Source organism: Pan paniscus, chromosome 20 (assembly GCF_029289425.2).
Source record: "Pan paniscus chromosome 20, NHGRI_mPanPan1-v2.0_pri, whole genome shotgun sequence".
NCBI classification, from domain to species: domain Eukaryota; kingdom Metazoa; phylum Chordata; class Mammalia; order Primates; family Hominidae; genus Pan; species Pan paniscus.
The window spans coordinates 24620837-24637810 of NC_073269.2; the positions used below are offsets into that span (position 1 = coordinate 24620837).

General features: G+C 44.3%; 1 long non-coding RNA gene across 1 annotated transcript; it reads right to left on the reverse strand.

The window, feature by feature from the left end:
- Window positions 1-249: 249 nt before the first annotated feature.
- Window positions 250-16898, reverse strand: LOC112437875 (uncharacterized). The gene is made up of 3 exons (XR_003026387.4): window positions 16808-16898; window positions 3008-3116; window positions 250-1939 (listed from the first exon to the last, which is right to left on the reverse strand). It is a non-coding gene; the product is annotated as an uncharacterized LOC112437875 (long non-coding RNA).
- Window positions 16899-16974: the final 76 nt, after the last annotated feature.

Here is a 16974-nt window from a genome sequence, read left to right on the forward strand (position 1 = left end):
AAATTCTTTGACTTACATTCTTTCCTGTTTCCTCCTCTTCTCTCTTCTGGTCCAGGCTCAGGCATCCCTCACAGTGATAAATGGGAGAGGCCTGGCCGGCCCTTGTCTTAGACTTTTCTTTATTGAAACACTTCTGATGTTTGCTGTTGATTATGATGTCTGCACAAATATCTTTGCTTAATAAGAATTTTATTTTTGCCTTTTCCCTTCCTTCCCTCCCTCCCATCCTCCCTCCCTCCCTTCCTTCCTTCCTTCCTTCCTTCCTTCCTTTCGAAGCATGATCTCTGATGTTTCTTAGGCTGGAGTGCAGTAGCTAGTCACAGGTGGAATCATAGCTCACTGCAGCCTCAAACTCCTGGGCTCAAGCAATTCTCTCACCTCAGCCTCCTGAGTAGCTGGAACTGCAGTCATGCGCCACCATTCCCAGCCAGAAGTTTCTATTATCCTATTTGGTATTCTTAATCATCACATATTTTATTCAAGGATATACTAAAGTGATTACATATTTTTTCTACTTTAGTCTTTTGATCAAATAAAGAACCTAAATAATTTATTTTTTGAGACAGAGTCTTGCTCTGTCACCCAGGCTGCAGTGCAGTGGTGCCATCACAGCTCACTGCAACCTCTGCCTCCTGGGTTCAAGCAATTATCCTGCCTTAGCCTCCTGAGTAGCTGGGACTACAGGCGTGTGCCACCACACCTTGCTAATTTTTGTCTTTTTAGTAGAGACGGGGTTTCACCATGTTGGTCAGGTTGGTCTTAAACTCCCGACCTCAGGTGATCTGCCCACCTTGGCCTCCCAAAGCATTGGGATTACAGGCGTGAGCCACTGTGCCCAGCCTTGATTTTATTTTTAATAGTAAAATGTACTTGAATAGTTTTTGGCGTAATCTGGTAGTAGAAATACACAAGATATCACCATTAGATACTGCTAATCAAACACTTAAAAGGTGCAAGTATCTGGGTGATTTTGTATACAATCTGGGTCTTTTTGTCAGACTAACGAGTATAATGAGATTTGATATTTGCTTCTGATGTTGCTGGACAAACTGGGTAAAGAGAAGGATTAAGTCAGGGATTCCAAGTTTTTAATACAAGTACTGCATTAATATCCTAAAAATTTATATGTAGCCCTGAAGAAGATACTTAACTCCTGCAGCTTCAGGGCTCAAAATGCTGAAAAGAAATCATAGCATCTCATCCCATAACTGGCTGAATTACAACAAAAATTAAATTCCCAGGCTTGCACGATGCCTACTTTTAAAGTGGGGGTATTCATTCGGAAAACATTGGATATTAAAAAGTTAAAATGAGGGCCAGGTGCGGTGGCTCACACCTGTAATCCCAGCATTTTGGGAGGCTGAGATGGGAGGATCACCTGAGGTTGGGAGTTCGAGACCAGCCTGGCCAACATGGAGAAACCCCTTCTCTACTAAAAATACAAAATTAGCTGGGTGTAGTGGTGCATGTCTGTAATCCCAGCTACTCAGGAGGCTGAGGCAGGAGAATCACTTGAAGCTGGGAGGTGGAGGTTTCGGTGAGCCGAGATCGCACCATTGCACTCCAGCCCCTGGGCAACAAGAGTGAAACTCTGTCTCAAAAAAAAAAAAAAAAAAAGAAAAGAAAGAATGAAATGCTGGATCTTCATTGGTTTGCTATAAAGTGATTCAAAAGCTTTGAAAGATTTGAATGATAAAGTGTATTTTTCCTTTAAAACATACTCAACTGAGGAAGATCCAGGAGATACACCATTCATCATAACTGTGAGACATACATTTGTGAGAGGAGTCCCAGTATCTCCGAAGAGCTTGATCACCACACTTCTCTGTAGGACAGAACTTACAATGAAGATTGTTGCCACCGAAATGAAAAATCTAAATGCATTGGTTATAACCGGATCTCAGGACTGCAGGATTTAAGTGGCAGCACTCAACTGCAGCTGTGAAAAAAATGGTGGGAATGGTTATTTAACAGACTGCAAAGTCAAAGCAAGCAATAAGAATAGTTTGACTCATGGGCTTCCTAGAATTAGAATAGAGGGCGCAGTGGCTCATGCCTGTAATCCCAGCACTTTGGGAGGCCGAGGCGGGAGGATCATCTGAGTTCAGGAGTTTGAGACCAGCCTGACCAACATGGAGAAACCCCATCTCTACTAAAAATACAAAATTAGCTGGGTGTGGTGGTGCATTCCTGTAATCCCAGCTACTCGGGAGGCTGAGGCAGGAGAACCGCTTGAACCCGGAAGGCAGAGGTTGCGGTGAGCTGAGATTGCACTGAGCTGAGATCACACCATTGCATTCCAGCCTGGGCAATAAGAGCGAATCTCTGTCTCAAAAAAAAAAAAAAAAGAATTAGAATAGACAGGAAGACTACTAAGTTTTTACTTGATCTATATAAGTAGAAAAGTTCAAGTCAAACAAAGCCAAACCTGAATTATGAAACAAAAAACAAAACCAAAGATTTATGGCTTCTCAATTTTTTTTTTTTTTTGAGATGGAGTGTCACTCTGTCACCCAGGCTGGAATGCAGTGGCGCAACCTCGGCTCAATGCAACCTCCACCTCCTGGGTTCAAACACTTCTCCTGCCTTGGCCTCCCGAGTAGCTGGGATTACAGGTGCGTGCCACCACGCTGGCTACTTTTTGTATTTTTTTTAGTAGAGATGGGGTTTCACCATGTTGGTCAGTCTGGTCTTGAACTCCTGACCTTGTGATCCACCCGCCTCGGCCTCCCAAAGTGCTGGGATTACAGGTGTGAGCCACCACACCTGGCTTGGCTTCTCAATTAATTTCCAGTCTCGAATTAGTTTATAGACCCAGAACTCCTTGAATCAATGAGATGCTGGGTCCCTATGAGGAAGAAATCCAGTAAACTATTACAAATATATACTGTTAATTTTTCCCCCTCTTTTCCCCAAAGAAAACTATGGCCTTTGAGGAATTACTGAATACAGTTTCTGAACTGATTCTAATTCCAGGAGAACTGAAATGACATTGCAGTGCATTTACCAGAGTAGGAGCTTATGGAGGTCAGGCGATCCATGGAGTTTTGAATCAATTCTAATTCCCAGTTGGCCTGGTGGGTTTCTCAAACCACCCTTTGGTTATCTTCCCCGTTCTGGAATACATAATTAGATTAGACATACTCAGCAACTGGTAGAATGCCAAACTGGTTCCCTGACCAGTGGAGCGAGAGCTATTTTGGTAAAAAAAGGTCAAGATGAAGTCATCAGAACTGCGTATTCCTAGGAAAAAGTCAACCAAAAGCAACAGCACATTCGTACAGGGATTTCAGAGACTGATGCCACCAGGAAGGTCTTAAAAGATCCAAGGGTAGGCCGGGAGAGGTGGCACTTTGGGAGTGCTGAGTTCAGATTTGGGAGCCCGCCGAGACGGGCGGATCACGAGGTCAGGAGTTGGAGACCAACATGGTGAAACCCCACCTCTACTAAAAATACAAAAAAAGTTAGCCGGGCGTGGTGGCATGCACCTATAATCCCAGCTACTCGGGAGGCTGAGGCAGGTGAATCACTTGAACCCAGGAGGCAGAGGTTGCAGTGAGCTGAGATCGTGCCACTGCACTCCGGCCTGGGTGACAGAGCTAGACTTGGTCTCAAAAAAAAAAAAAAAAAAGAAAAAGAACGATCCAAGGGTCATGGCTCTCATTTCGTCCTATGTAAGTCACTGAATAAACATAAGAGATCTTGGAGAATTATACTGGATAAACGTAAGCTTAAATCATAGGGAGACTCCCACTGCAGCTGTTGTACCAGATGTTGTTTTATTACTTGAGCAAATATACACATCCCTGGTACCTAGTGTACAGCTATTCATCTGCCTAATACTTTTTTTTTCTCTATCATTGTTAATAAATACCACCAGAAGCAGTTTGCTTTCAGGTGGCAAAGACAGAAACACACCGTCACTGTCCTACCTCACACACTAGTAATTGGCTCGGGCTTCTGTAACAGCATGCCGACTGAGTGACTTAATCAATATATTTTCTTCTCACAGTTGCAGAAGGTAGAAGTTATAATCAAGATCATCAGAACTGGCGTCTGGTGAGATCTCTCTCCTTGAGTTGTAAGTGACCACCTTCTCTATGTCCTTCCATGGACTTTCCTCTGTGCTTTTGTGGTAAGGGAGATCTCTAATGTCTCTTTCTCTTCTTATAATGACTTTTTTTTTTTTTTATAGAACCCTAGCCTTATAACCTCATTTAACCCTTTTTTGTTTGTTTGTTTTGTTTTGTTTTGTTTTGAGACAGAGTCTCGCTCTTGTTTCCCAGGCTGGAGTGCATCGGCACAATCTCGGCTCACTGCAACCTCCGCCTCCTGGGTTCAAGTGATTCTCCTGCCTCAGCCTCCCTAGTGGCTGGGATTACAGGCGCCCGCCACCACGCCTGGCTAACTTTTTTTATTTTTCGTAGAGATGGGGTTTCACTATATTGGCCAGGCTGGTCTCGAACTCCTGACCTCAGGTGATCCACCCGCCTCAGCCTCCCAAAGTGCTGGGATTACAGGCGTGAGCCACCGCGCCCGGCTCTCATTTAATCTTAATTACCTCCGTAAAGGCCTATCTCCAATTACAGTCACATTGAGGGTTAGAGCTTCAACATATACATTTTAGAGGAACATAGTTTAGTCAATAATAGTGATATATCAACTCTTCAGCCTCATGTTATAGCTTAGTTTGCTGGGATCTTGGTCACCTTTTCCTTCCACAAACTATCACACTGGTTCTTTACATTGATGGTATTATGCTCATTGAATATAGTGAGCAAGAAACTCACTAGACTTATTGGTATGAGAAGCTCACTCTAGACTTATTGGTATGAAATTTATGTCAGGATGTAGGACATTAATCCAACAAAATTTCAGAAGCCTTCTATCTTTGTGAGATTTATAGGGTCCCAATGGTTTGGGACATGCCAACGTATCCCTTGGAAGCAGAGGAGTAAGTTGTTATATTTGGCTTCTACTACAACAAAAAAGAGGCACAACTCTAGTGGGCCTTTTGATTTTGAAGGTAACATATTTCTCATTTGGTAAGTTACTCTGGCCCATTTACCCTGTGACCCAAAAAGCTGCTAGCTTTTCTTTACTCAGCAGAAAAGAATATTCTACATCAGATCCAGGCTGTCGTGTCACTTGGGTCATGTCTTCCAATAGAGTCAAAGGTGCTGAAATTGTTGATGGCAGATACAGATGATCTTTGGAGCTTCTGGAAAGCTCCTGTGTTAATCACAGGAAAGATTTTGGAGGAAAATCATGCCATCCTATGTAGATAATTGCTCTTTTTCTTTTCTTTTCCCTTCTCCCCTCCCCTCCCTTCCTTTCTTTTCTTTTCTTTTTTTCTTTCTTTTTTTTTTTTTTTGAAACAGCTTTTGGCCTGTTCCTGGGGCACAGAAAATACACTGGAAAAATTTATATTGTTAAAATGTCCATGCTGGCCAGGCATGGTGGCTCATGCTTATAACCCCAGCAGTTTGGGAGGCCAAGGCAGGTGGATTGCTTGAGCTCAGGAGTTCAAGACCAGCCTGGGCAACATGGTGAAACCTTGTCTCTACAGAAAATACAAAAATTAGCCCGGCATAGTTTTGCATGCCTGTGATTCCAGCTACTTGGAGGCTGAGGTGAGAGGATTGCTTTAGCCCAGGAGGTTGAGGCTGCAGTGAGCCATGATTGTGCCACTGCACTTCAGCCTGGGTGATACGGCAAGACCCTGTCTCAAAATAAAATAATAAAATAAAATAAAATAAAAGTCCATGCTTCCCAAAGTGATATAGAAAGTAAATGCAAGCCCTATCCAAACCCCAATGGCATTTATTATTAAACTAGACAAAAATAATTACAGATTAACTTGGAACCAAAAGAGACCTTAAACAGTCAAAGCAGTATTGAGCAAGATGAACAAACCTGACGATATTATACTCCCTGATTTCAAAACATTAGAAAGCAATGCCATCAAAACAAGATAGTACTGGCATAAAAACAGACATAAAGAACAATGGAACAGAATGGAGAGTCCCAGAATAAATCTAATATATGCATACAATCAACTGATCTTCAACAAGGGTGCCAAAAATACACAACAGAGAAATGAGAGTCTTTTAAGTAAATAGTGCTGGAAAAATTGGATCTCTATATGCAAAAGGATAAATGTGGACTCTTACTTCATACCATATTAAAAATTAACTTAAAATGGATTAACTATTTAAACATAGGACCTGAAAACATAAAATGGCTAGAAAAAAAATATGGAAAAATTTTCAGAACTTTGGACATTCAGATGCTTTTTTTTAAATTAGACTTCAAAAGAACAGGCAACAGGCCAGGTGTGGTGGCTCACACCTATAATCCCAGCATTTTGGGAGGCTGAGGCAGGCGGATCACCTGAGGTCAGGAGTTGGAGACCAGTCTGGCCAACACGGCAAAACCCCATCTCTACTAAATCTATTTTAAAGATTAGTTGGGTGTGGTGGTGCACTCCTGTAGTTCTGGCTACTCAGGAGGCTGAGGCAGAACTGCTTGAACCTGGGAGGCAGAGGTTGCAGTGGGCCAAAATTGCATCACTGCACTCTAGCCTGGGCAATAGAATGAGACCCTGTCTCAAAAAAACAAAATAGTAAGACAAAGAACAGGCAATAAAATCAGGACAGACAAGTGGGACTACCTCGAATAGAAAAACTTCTGAACAAAGGACAAATTCAACAAATGAAAAGGCAACTTAAGGAATGAGAAAAAGATAGTTGCCAATAATATATCTGATAAAGGGTTAATATCCAAAAATACAAGGAATTCCTACAACTCAATAGCAAACCCCAAATAACAAGATTAATAAATGAGTAATGACCTAAATAAACATTTCTCCAAAGAGGACATAAGAATGGCCACAGGTATATTTAAAAAAATGCTCCGTGTCACTAAATGTCAGTCAAATGCAAATTTAAGTCACAGTGAGGCATCACCTCACTCTTGTGAGGACAGGTATATTAAAAACAAACAAGCGTGCTAAAGTTATGAAGATACTGGAACTTTTGTACACAGCTGGCAGGAATTAAAATTGGCAGCAACAATGGAAAACAACATACAGTTGTCTCAAAAAGTTAAAAACAGAATTATAGGTCGGGTGTGGTGGCTCATGCCTGTAATCCCAGCACTTTGGGAGGCCGAGGTGGGAGGATCACTTGAGGTCAGGAGTTCAAAACCAGCCTGGCCAACATGGTGAAACCCTGTCTCTACTAAAAATACAAAAAAAAAGTAGCTGTGAGTGGTGGTGCGCACCTGTAATCCCAGCTACTTGGGAGGCTGAGACAGGAGAATTGCTTGAACCCGGGAGGCAGAGGTTGCAGTGAGCTGAGATCACACCACTGCACTACAGCCTGAGTGACAGAGTGAGACTCCGTCTCAAAAAAAAAAAAAAAATACAGTTTGATTCATTAAACTCAATTCTGGGGATACATCCGAAGGGAATATAATTTGGATCTTGAAGAGATACATAGTTCTGTGTCTATTACAGCATTCTTCACAATAGCCAAGATATGGAAGCCACCTAAATGTCCATGAAGGATACATGAATGTGTCAAGTAAAGGTAGTATATACATGCAATTGAATATTAGCCTTAAAAAGGGAGTAAATCTTTTCTTTTCTTTTCTTTTTTTTTGAGATGGAGTCTCTCTCTGTCACCCAGGCTGGAGTGCAGTGGCGCGATGCTGGCTTACTGCAACCTCTGCCTCCTGGGTTCACACCATTCTCCTGCCTCAGCCTCCCGAGTAGCTGGGACTACAGGTGCCCACCACCATGCCTGGCTAATCTTTTGTATTTTTAGTAGAGATGGGGTTTCACCGTGTTAGCCAGAATGGTCTCGATCTCCCAACCTCAGCTGATCAGCCTGCCTCGGCCTCCCAAAGTGCTGGGATTACAGGCGTGAGCCACCGCGCCTGGCCAGTAAATCTTTTCATTTGTGACAACATGAATGTACCTGAAGGATACTAAGGTACACATTAAGGCACGATTGAAAGAAGCCAGACATAGAAAGACAAATACATCATGATCTCACATACATGTGAAATATGAAGTCATTATACATGGAGAGGCAGAGAGTAGAATGGTGTTTTCCAGAAGCTGAGCTGAAAGAAAAACGGGGGTTGGGGGGATACAAAGTTTCAGTTACACAAAATGAACAAACTGGTCTGGATAGTGTTTTTTTTTTTTTTTTAGTAAAACCATAAAAGCTCAGGCAACGAAAACAAAAACAAATGGGGTTATATCAACCCAAAATGCTTCTGCATAGCAAAAAAAAAAAAAAAAATTAACAAGGTAAAGAGAAAAGCTACAGAATGGCAGAAAGTATTTTCAAAATACCCACCCAACAAGGGATTAATAACCAGAATATACAAAGAACTCAAATGACTTAATAGCAAAAAACAAACAAAAAAAGAATCTAAATTTAAAATGGGAAAGGATCTAACCAGATATTTCTCAGCCAGGTGCAGTGGCTCACGCCTATAATCCCAACACTCTGGGAGGCTGAGGCAGGTGGATCACTGGAGCTCAGGAGGTCAAGACCAGCCTGGGCATCATTTTTTGTAGAGGTGAAATACCACCTCTACAAAAAATTAGCTGGGTATGGTGGTGCACACCTATAGTCCCAGCAACTTGGGAGTCTGGGATGGGAGGATGGCTTGAGCCTGGGGAGGTTAAGGCTGCAGTGAGCTGTGATTACGCCACTGCACTCTAGCGTTGGTGACAGAGACACACTGTCTCAAAAAAACCCCAAAAAACAAAAAACAAACCCAACAACAGACTCCTGTCCTCAGCCAAAAAGACCAGGAAAGACACCTTATCAAACAAAACTTTTATCCAATGTGCCTTCTACGCTGGGATAAAATGAGGGTAGATACAATAGGCTTTCTTTCCCTTTTGTGTTTTATAAATTGTATTTGAATATCAAGGAACAATTGAAACATTGTTAACTACGATAATTTCTGAATATAATGTAATACGTTGATCTAACACTAAAAAAGCTATACTCAAAAACACTACAAATAACTTAAACGAAATTTTTAAACATGTTCAAATTATCTACATGAAGAAAGTAAAAATCACACAGAGGAACAAAACAGAGAGAACAAACAGAAAACAACGTATCAGGCTAGTCTTAACAAAATTACCTTAAGTGTTAAATGTTCTAAATTAACCAAGTAGATCTCCTAGATCTCCGCTGACACACAACAAAAACATGCTGGCCAAAGTGGATGAGGTGAAGTTCACAATCAACACCCAAATGAAGAAGGTGCTATGTCTGGCTGTGGCTGTCAGCCACGTGAAGATGACAGACGATGTTACACACAGACGATGTGTGTAACATTCACCTGGCTGTAAACTTCCTGGTGTCACTGCTCACGGAAAACCGGCAGAATGTCTGGGCCTTATATACCAAGAGCACCACCGGCAAGCCCTAGCACCTGTATTAAGGCACATTTGAATAAATTCTACTGCCACCAGTCAAAAATAAATAAATAAAATAAAATAATCAATTAGAGACAAAGATTGACAACATTGATTTTTTTTTTTTTTTTGAGATGGAGTCTTGCTCTGTAGCCCAGGCTGGAGTGCAGTGGCGCAATCTTGGCTCACTGCAAGCTCCGCCTCCCAGGTTCACGCCATTCTCCTGCCTCAGTCTCCCGAGTAGCTGGCACTACAGGTGCCCGCCACCATGCCCGGCTATTTTTTATGTATTTTTAGTAGAGACGGGGTTTCACCGTGTTAGCCAGGCTGGTCTCAATCTTCTGACTTCGTGATCTGCACGCCTCAGCCTCCCAAAGTGCTGGGATTACAGATGTGAGCCACTGTTCCGGGCCTGACAACACTGATTAATAAATATGACCATGCATATTCTCTTTAGAAGAAACTCACTTCCAATATAAAAAGGTAAATTTAGAATAAGCCCTCTCCCTCTCCCCCTCCCCCTCCCTCCCCTTTGCACAGTCTCCCTCTGATGCCGAGCCGAAGCTGGACTGTACTGCTGCCACCTCGGCTCACTGCAGCCTCCCTGCCTGATTCTCCTGCCTCAGCCTGCCGAGTGCCTGGGATTGCAGGCGCGCGCCGCCACACCTGACTGGTTTTCGTATTTTTTGGTGGAGACGGGTTTTCGCCGTGTTGGCTGGGCTGGTCTCCAGCTCCTGACCCGAGTGGTCTGCCAGCCTCGGCCTCCCGAGGTTCCGGGATTGCAGACGGAGTCTCGCTCACTCAGTGCTCAATGTTGCCCAGGCTGGAGTGCAGTGGCGTCATCTCGGATCGCTACAACCTCCACCTCCCAACTGCCTGCCTTGGCCTCCCAAAGTGCCGAGATTGCAGCCTCTGCCCGGCCGCCACCCCATATAGGAAGTGAGGAGCGTCTCTGCCTGGCCGCCCATCGTCTGGGATGTGAGGAGCCCCTCTGCCTGGCCCCCCAGTCCGGGAAGTGAGGAGCGCCTCTTCCCGGCCGCCACCCCGTCTAGGAAGTGAGGAGCGTCTCTGCCTGGCCGCCCATCATCTGGGATGTGGGGAGCGCCTCTGCCCCGCCGCCCCGTCTGAGATGTGAAGAGTGTCTCTGCCCGGCCGCGACCCCGTCTGGGAACTGAAGAGTGTCTCTGCCCCACCGCCACCCCGTCTGGGAGGTGAGGAGCGTCTCTGCCCGGCCGCCCGGTCTGAGAAGTGAGGAGCCCCTCCGCCCGGCAGCCGCCCCGTCTGGGAAGTGGGGAGCAGCCCCCGTCAGTCCAGCCGCCCCGTCCGGGAGGTGGGGGGCAGCCCCCGCCCGGCCAGCCGCCCCGCCCGGGAGGTGTACCCAACAGCTCATTGAGAACGGGCCATGATGACAATGGCGGTTTTGTCGAATAGAAAAGGGGGAAATGTGGGGAAAAGAAAGAGATCAGATTGTTATTGTGTCTGTGTAGAAAGAAGTAGACATAGGAGACTCCATTTTGTTCTGTACTAGGAAAAATTCTCCTGCCTTGGGATGCTGTTAATCTATAACCTTACCCCCAACCCCGTGCTCTCTGAAACATGTGCTGTGTCCACTAAGGGTTAAATGGATTAAGGGCGGTGCAAGATGTGCTTTGTTAAACAGACGCTTGAAGGCAGCAGACTCGTTAAGAGTCATCGCCACTCCCTAATCTCAAGTACCCAGGGACACAAACACTGCGGAAGGCGGCAGGGCCCTCTGCCTAGGAAAACCAGAGACCTTTGTTCACATGTTTATCTGCTGACCTTCCCTCCACTATTGTCCTATGACCCTGCCAAATCCCCCTCTCTGAGAAACACCCAAGAATGATCAATAAATACTAAAAAAAAAAAAAAAAAAAAAAAAAAAAGGTAAATTTAAAGTATAAGAAGCTGGTCAAGGCGTGGTGGCTCACTCACGCCTGTAATCCCAGCACTTTGGGAGGCTGGAGTGGGCGAATCACTTGAGGTCAGGAGTTCAAGACCAGCCTGGCCAACATAGTGAAACCCTGGCTCTACTAAAAATACAAAAATTAGCCAGGTGTGGTGGCTGGTGCCTATAATCCCAGCTACTTGGGAGGCTGAGGCAGGAGAATCGCTTGAACTGGGGAGGCAGAGGTTGCAGTGAGCCGAGATCGCGCCACTGTACTCCAGCCTGGGCAACAGTGTGAGACTCCATATCAAAAATAAATTTAAAATAAATAAATAAAGTATAAGAAGCTGGAAAAAGATACAAGTAATCAAGGAAAGCATGAGTACTTACAATATCAGATAAAGTAGATTTCAGAGAAAAAAATTGAGACATGGAGAGAAATTACATAATGATAAAAACTTAATCCACCCAGAAGACCCAGCAGTCCTAAATGTGTAGGCACAAATCAACAGACATGAAAAATGTGAAAAAAAAACTGCAAGAAACAGAGGAGAAACAGACAATAAGACAAATACACAATTATTGTTAGAGATATTGACATTTTTCTCTAAACAATAGAACAGAGAAAATATCAGCAGCAAATCTAAAAAAAAGACAACAGTTCAACACCATCATTCATCAACAGGATCTGGTTGACATTTGTAGAGTAATTTAATCAACAGCAGCAGCATATGCATTCTCTTCAAGGGCTCATGGAACATAAAGTAAGATAGACCATCTCCTAAGCCATGAAACAAACTTCAACAAATTTTAAAAATCAGATTACACGGAGTGTGTTCTCTGATCATAATGGAGTCAGACTAGAAATCAATAATGTGAAGACAATGCAAACATCTCCAACTCTTGCAAGCTTGAAGGGGAAGTCCCTGGGAAAACAAAAAATACATTGACCACAAAGATGATGAAAAGACAATGGAACAAAATTTGTAAGACACAACTAAAGCAGTGTACTGAAGAAATTGATGGCACTAAACTCATATATTAGAAAAGGCTGGTCGGGTGCAGTGGTTCAAGCCTGTAATCCCAGCACTTTGGGAGGCCGAGGCCAGGAAATCCAGACTATCCTGGCTAACACGGTGAAACCCGGTCTCTACTAAAAATAAAAAAATAAATAAAAAATAAAAAAAAATTAGCCGGGCGTGGCAGTGGGCGCCTGTAGTCCCAGATACTCGGGAGGCTGAGGCAGGAGAATGGCATGAACCCGGGAGGCGGAGCTTGCAGTGAGCCGAGATCGTGCCACTGCACCCCAGCCTGGGCGACAGAGCGAGACTCTGTCTCAAAAAAAAAAAAAGAAAAAAAAAGAAAAAAACTAAGTCTCCAAATAATCTAATTTTCCACATCAATAACCTGGGAAAAGGTCAAACTTAATAAACTAAACCCAAACAAAAGAAGTATTAAGAAGGAAATAATAAAGATAGGAAGAGAAATAAAGTTGAGACTCAAAAAGTAATAGAGAAAAACCAATAAAACAGACAGCTGATTTTTTTTGAAAAGATCAATTAAATAGACAAACCTCAAGCAAGACTAAGTGGAGGAAAGGACAAGACACAAATTACCATGTCAGGAATGAAACAAAGGATATCGGCCAGGCACGGTGGCTCACGCCTGTAATCCTAGTACTTCCGGAGGCCGAGTCAGGTGGATCACAAGGTCAGGAGTTCGAGACCAGCCTGGCCAATATAGTGAAACCCTATCTCTACTAAAAATACAAAAAATAAAAATTAGCCGGGCGTGGTGGTGGGTGCCTGTAGTCCCAGCTACTCAGGAGGCTGAGGCAGGAAATTGCTTGAACCCAGGAGGTGGAGATTACAGTGAGCCAAGGTCGGGCCACTGCACTCCAGTCTGGCTACAAAGTGAGACTCCATCTCCAAAAAAAAAAAAAAAAAAGAAACAAAGGATATCATTACAGACCCTGCAGACATAAAAAGAATAATAAAGTGTATTAGTCTTCTAGGGCTGCCATAAGAAAATACCAGAGTCTGGGTGAGTTGAAAGAAATCATCTCACAGTTCTGGAGGCTGGAAGTCTAAGATCAAGGTCCCAGGACAGTTGGTTTCCCCTGAGCCCTCTGCATATGGCGCCACCTTCCTCTGTATCCTCACATGGCCCTTTTCTTTTTTTTCTTTTCTTTTTTTTTTTTTTGAGATGGAGTCTCACTCTGTCACCGAGGCTGGAGTGCAGTGGCACAATCTCGGCTCACTGCAACCTCCGCCCCCCAAGTTCAAGCGATTCTCCTGCCTCAGCCTCCTGAGTAATTGGGATTACAGGCGCCTGCCACTGCGCCCGGCTAATTTTTTTGTATTTTTAGTAGAGACGGGGTTTCACCATCTTGGCCAGGCTGGTCTTAAACTCCTGACCTCGTGATCCACCCGCCTCGGCCTCCCAAAGTGCTGGGATTACAGGCGTGAGCCACTGCGCCCGGCAGGCCTTTTTCTTCTAATTGGCCTGTTCTAGTGTTTCTCTGTCCCTTCTCCTTTATTTTATTTATTTATTTATTCATTTATTTATTTATTGAGACAGAGTCTCGCTCTATCTCCCAGGCTGGAGTGCAGTGGCACAATCTCGGCTCACTGCAACCTCCGCCTCCTGGGTTCAAGCGATTCTCTTGCCTTAGTGACCTGAATACAGGTGTGGGATTACAGGTGTGCACCACCATGCCCAGCTAATGTTTTATCTTTAGTAGAGCCAGGGTTTTGCCTTGTTGGCCAGGCTGGTCTCGAACTCCTGGCCTCAAGTGATCCGCCTGCCTTGGCCTCCCAAAGTGCTGCAATTACAGGCGTGAGCCACAGTGCCTGGCCTCTATCTCTTCTTATCATAATGACAGTCATACTGGATTATGGCCTCACTCTGATGACCTCATTTAACTTTAATTACCTCTTAAAAATCTCCCTCTCCATACCCAGTCCCAATGAGGGTTGGGACTTCAATATGAATAACTCTATACACATAAAATTTAACAGCTTAGATGAAATGATTTAATCACTCAAAACATAAATTATCACAATTACCCAATTAAAAAACTGATATTTTTGAATTGCCCTACACTAGGAAGAAACTGAAACCATAATTTTATTTATTTATTTATTTATTTATTTTGAGATGAAGTCTCGCTCTTGTACCCCAGGCTGGAGTGCAATGGTGTGATCTCGGCTCACTGCAACCTTTGGAATAATGTTCATGAGCCCAAAGACAAGACAACCTTTGGAATAATGTCCATGAGCCCAAAGACAAGATTCCCAGCTTAATAAATGGCCCAACAGCATCAGAATTAGAAGATTTAGAAGTAACTAGAATTCTTCCTAGCTCCATTGGAAAGGATGAACATGGGGGCTCCAGCAAGATAAGTACAGGGGCAGTGGACAGTGACTGGTCTAGTGAGAATAGAATCCCAAAGATCCTGGGAAATAAAATTACACAACAAGCTTCCAGGAAACAAGTGGAACAAACGAGGCAACCTCGCAGATACTACCAGGAATGGATAAGCAGAAGAGGGTCAGAGCCACAAAATCTAAACAAAAGACACCAAACCATAAGAAGCACCCAGCCCTGTGAACACCAGCTGTGGCTACATCAGTACCAATCTTTTCAGACAGCTGCCGTGGGACTGCTGAGAGCAGCCACACACCAAACAGCAGTGCATCTGAACACAAGTCCGAAGACACTCCTCTCTATTAATCCTCATTTTGAGAAGATGGATATGGTTATGTTACAACATCCCCATACAACACTTGTGGGTGAGGGTAATCAGACACCCTCACCTAAAGAGGGCACAGGAAGGAGGAGGATGAAAACAGACGGCTAGGGAAGGGATGTGTGCTCTGGATCACATAGACTTTCCCCACAGGCACTATTTAAAACAAAAGAAGAGCCCTAGAAATGTGCTGTGGTCTCCCTATACTTCCTCATCTTGCCACATGCATAGGTGCCACATGGTTTTGTTTTGTTTTGTTTTTTGAAATGGAGTTTCGCCCTTTCGCCCAGGCTGGAATGAAGTGGCTTGACCTAGACTCACTGCAACCTCCGCCCCCCGGGTTCAAGCGATTCTCCTGTCTCAGCCTCCCGAGTAGTTGGGATTATAGCGCCTACCACCACGACCGGCAAATTTTTGTATTTTTAGTAGAGATGGGGTTTCGCCATGTTGACCAGGCTGGTCTTGAACTCCTGACCTCAGGTGATCTACCTGCCTCGGCCTCCCAAAGTGCTGGGATTACAGGCTTGAGCCACTGCGCCTGGCAGATGCCACAATTTTTTTTTCTTTCTTTACACAGGTGCTGATGAAATCAGGTGTAAGTAACCCTAAGGGGTAAATTATTCACTAAGTGCAGTAATAGGGTCCAATTTTTATGACCAGGTTTTCAGTTCTTTGATATTGTCCTACATTCAGAAATCACAAATGAAAAATACTGGAATGTGTGACGTGAACAATGTCTTGGAGATTAACATCCAGGTTTTTACATATTAGATGTAACAACATGAAAGCTGGTACCATCTGGGAACCAAAGGAACTGTCCCTGAGAACACAGAATTTTAGGGACATCAATTATTAAGAGTTTACATGGAAGCAGAAGTGCTCCTAGATGTTTCCATTATCTAGATAGAAAAATTCAACAGATGAGCCCCAGTGAGTTAAGGAACATCTCTGACAGCTGTGGGTGATGGGCTTTCCATCCAAAGCAGAGATGTGAAACCTGACGGGTTTCAATTGACCCCGAAGTGCTCCATATCTCAAAAGTCAATCCCACAAAGCTGGAACGCTATCTGTTCCTGAGAGATCAGGTCCCACCTATGTCTCTAAGACACTGCCTTGAGATGAGGCCGATGATTTCAAACGTAAATTGCCTAAATTATCATCAGCTTCATGTTGTGTTTTGGAGCTTGTCCACTTAAGTGGGTTGATAAAAAATGGCTCACAAGACACATGCCTGGGAAATGGGGTTTTCTTCTTTGCTCTTGGCAGATCCTGGGCAACCCTATAATTAACCTTCTTGATGTCTCAATTTTCACATTCGCGAAAAAGGTGCCAGTGCGCGTGACATTTCCCTGAAGCCACAGCCCTTGTCACCCCCTGCAAAGCTCTGAAGTTGTGCACAGGTGGGCCAGGTGGCAGATTTCTCTCAAAAGCGGCTGAGCTCGCGCTCTGGCTAGGGAAGGCAGAGGCCTGCGGCACAAAGTACATTGTCTTAGACATCAGGACGGTTTCTATAGCAGTTTAGGAAAGAAGGCAGCTCCCTGGGCTGGAGACGACGCAATGCTCTGGGAAGAACCCTGGGTGCGGGTGAGAGAGGAATCCGAGCTGCACAAGGCCAATGAGGGGAGGACAACCCGCCCGATTTAGACAAAGGTAAGGCATACTTCCTAGCTTAATACCCTCCTCAATGCCCAGCCCAGACCTGCCTTTCACGTCCCTAGCTGTATTCACTCTCCCTGGCGACGGGGCGGCGTAGAATCGGCGGCCAGCAGTGCTTTAGACACAGGTTAAGTGTCTGCCCCTCCCTCCAGGGTTACGCACCACCCCGATGCATACTGGGATTGTAGTTCTGAAGCTACCTACCCATGG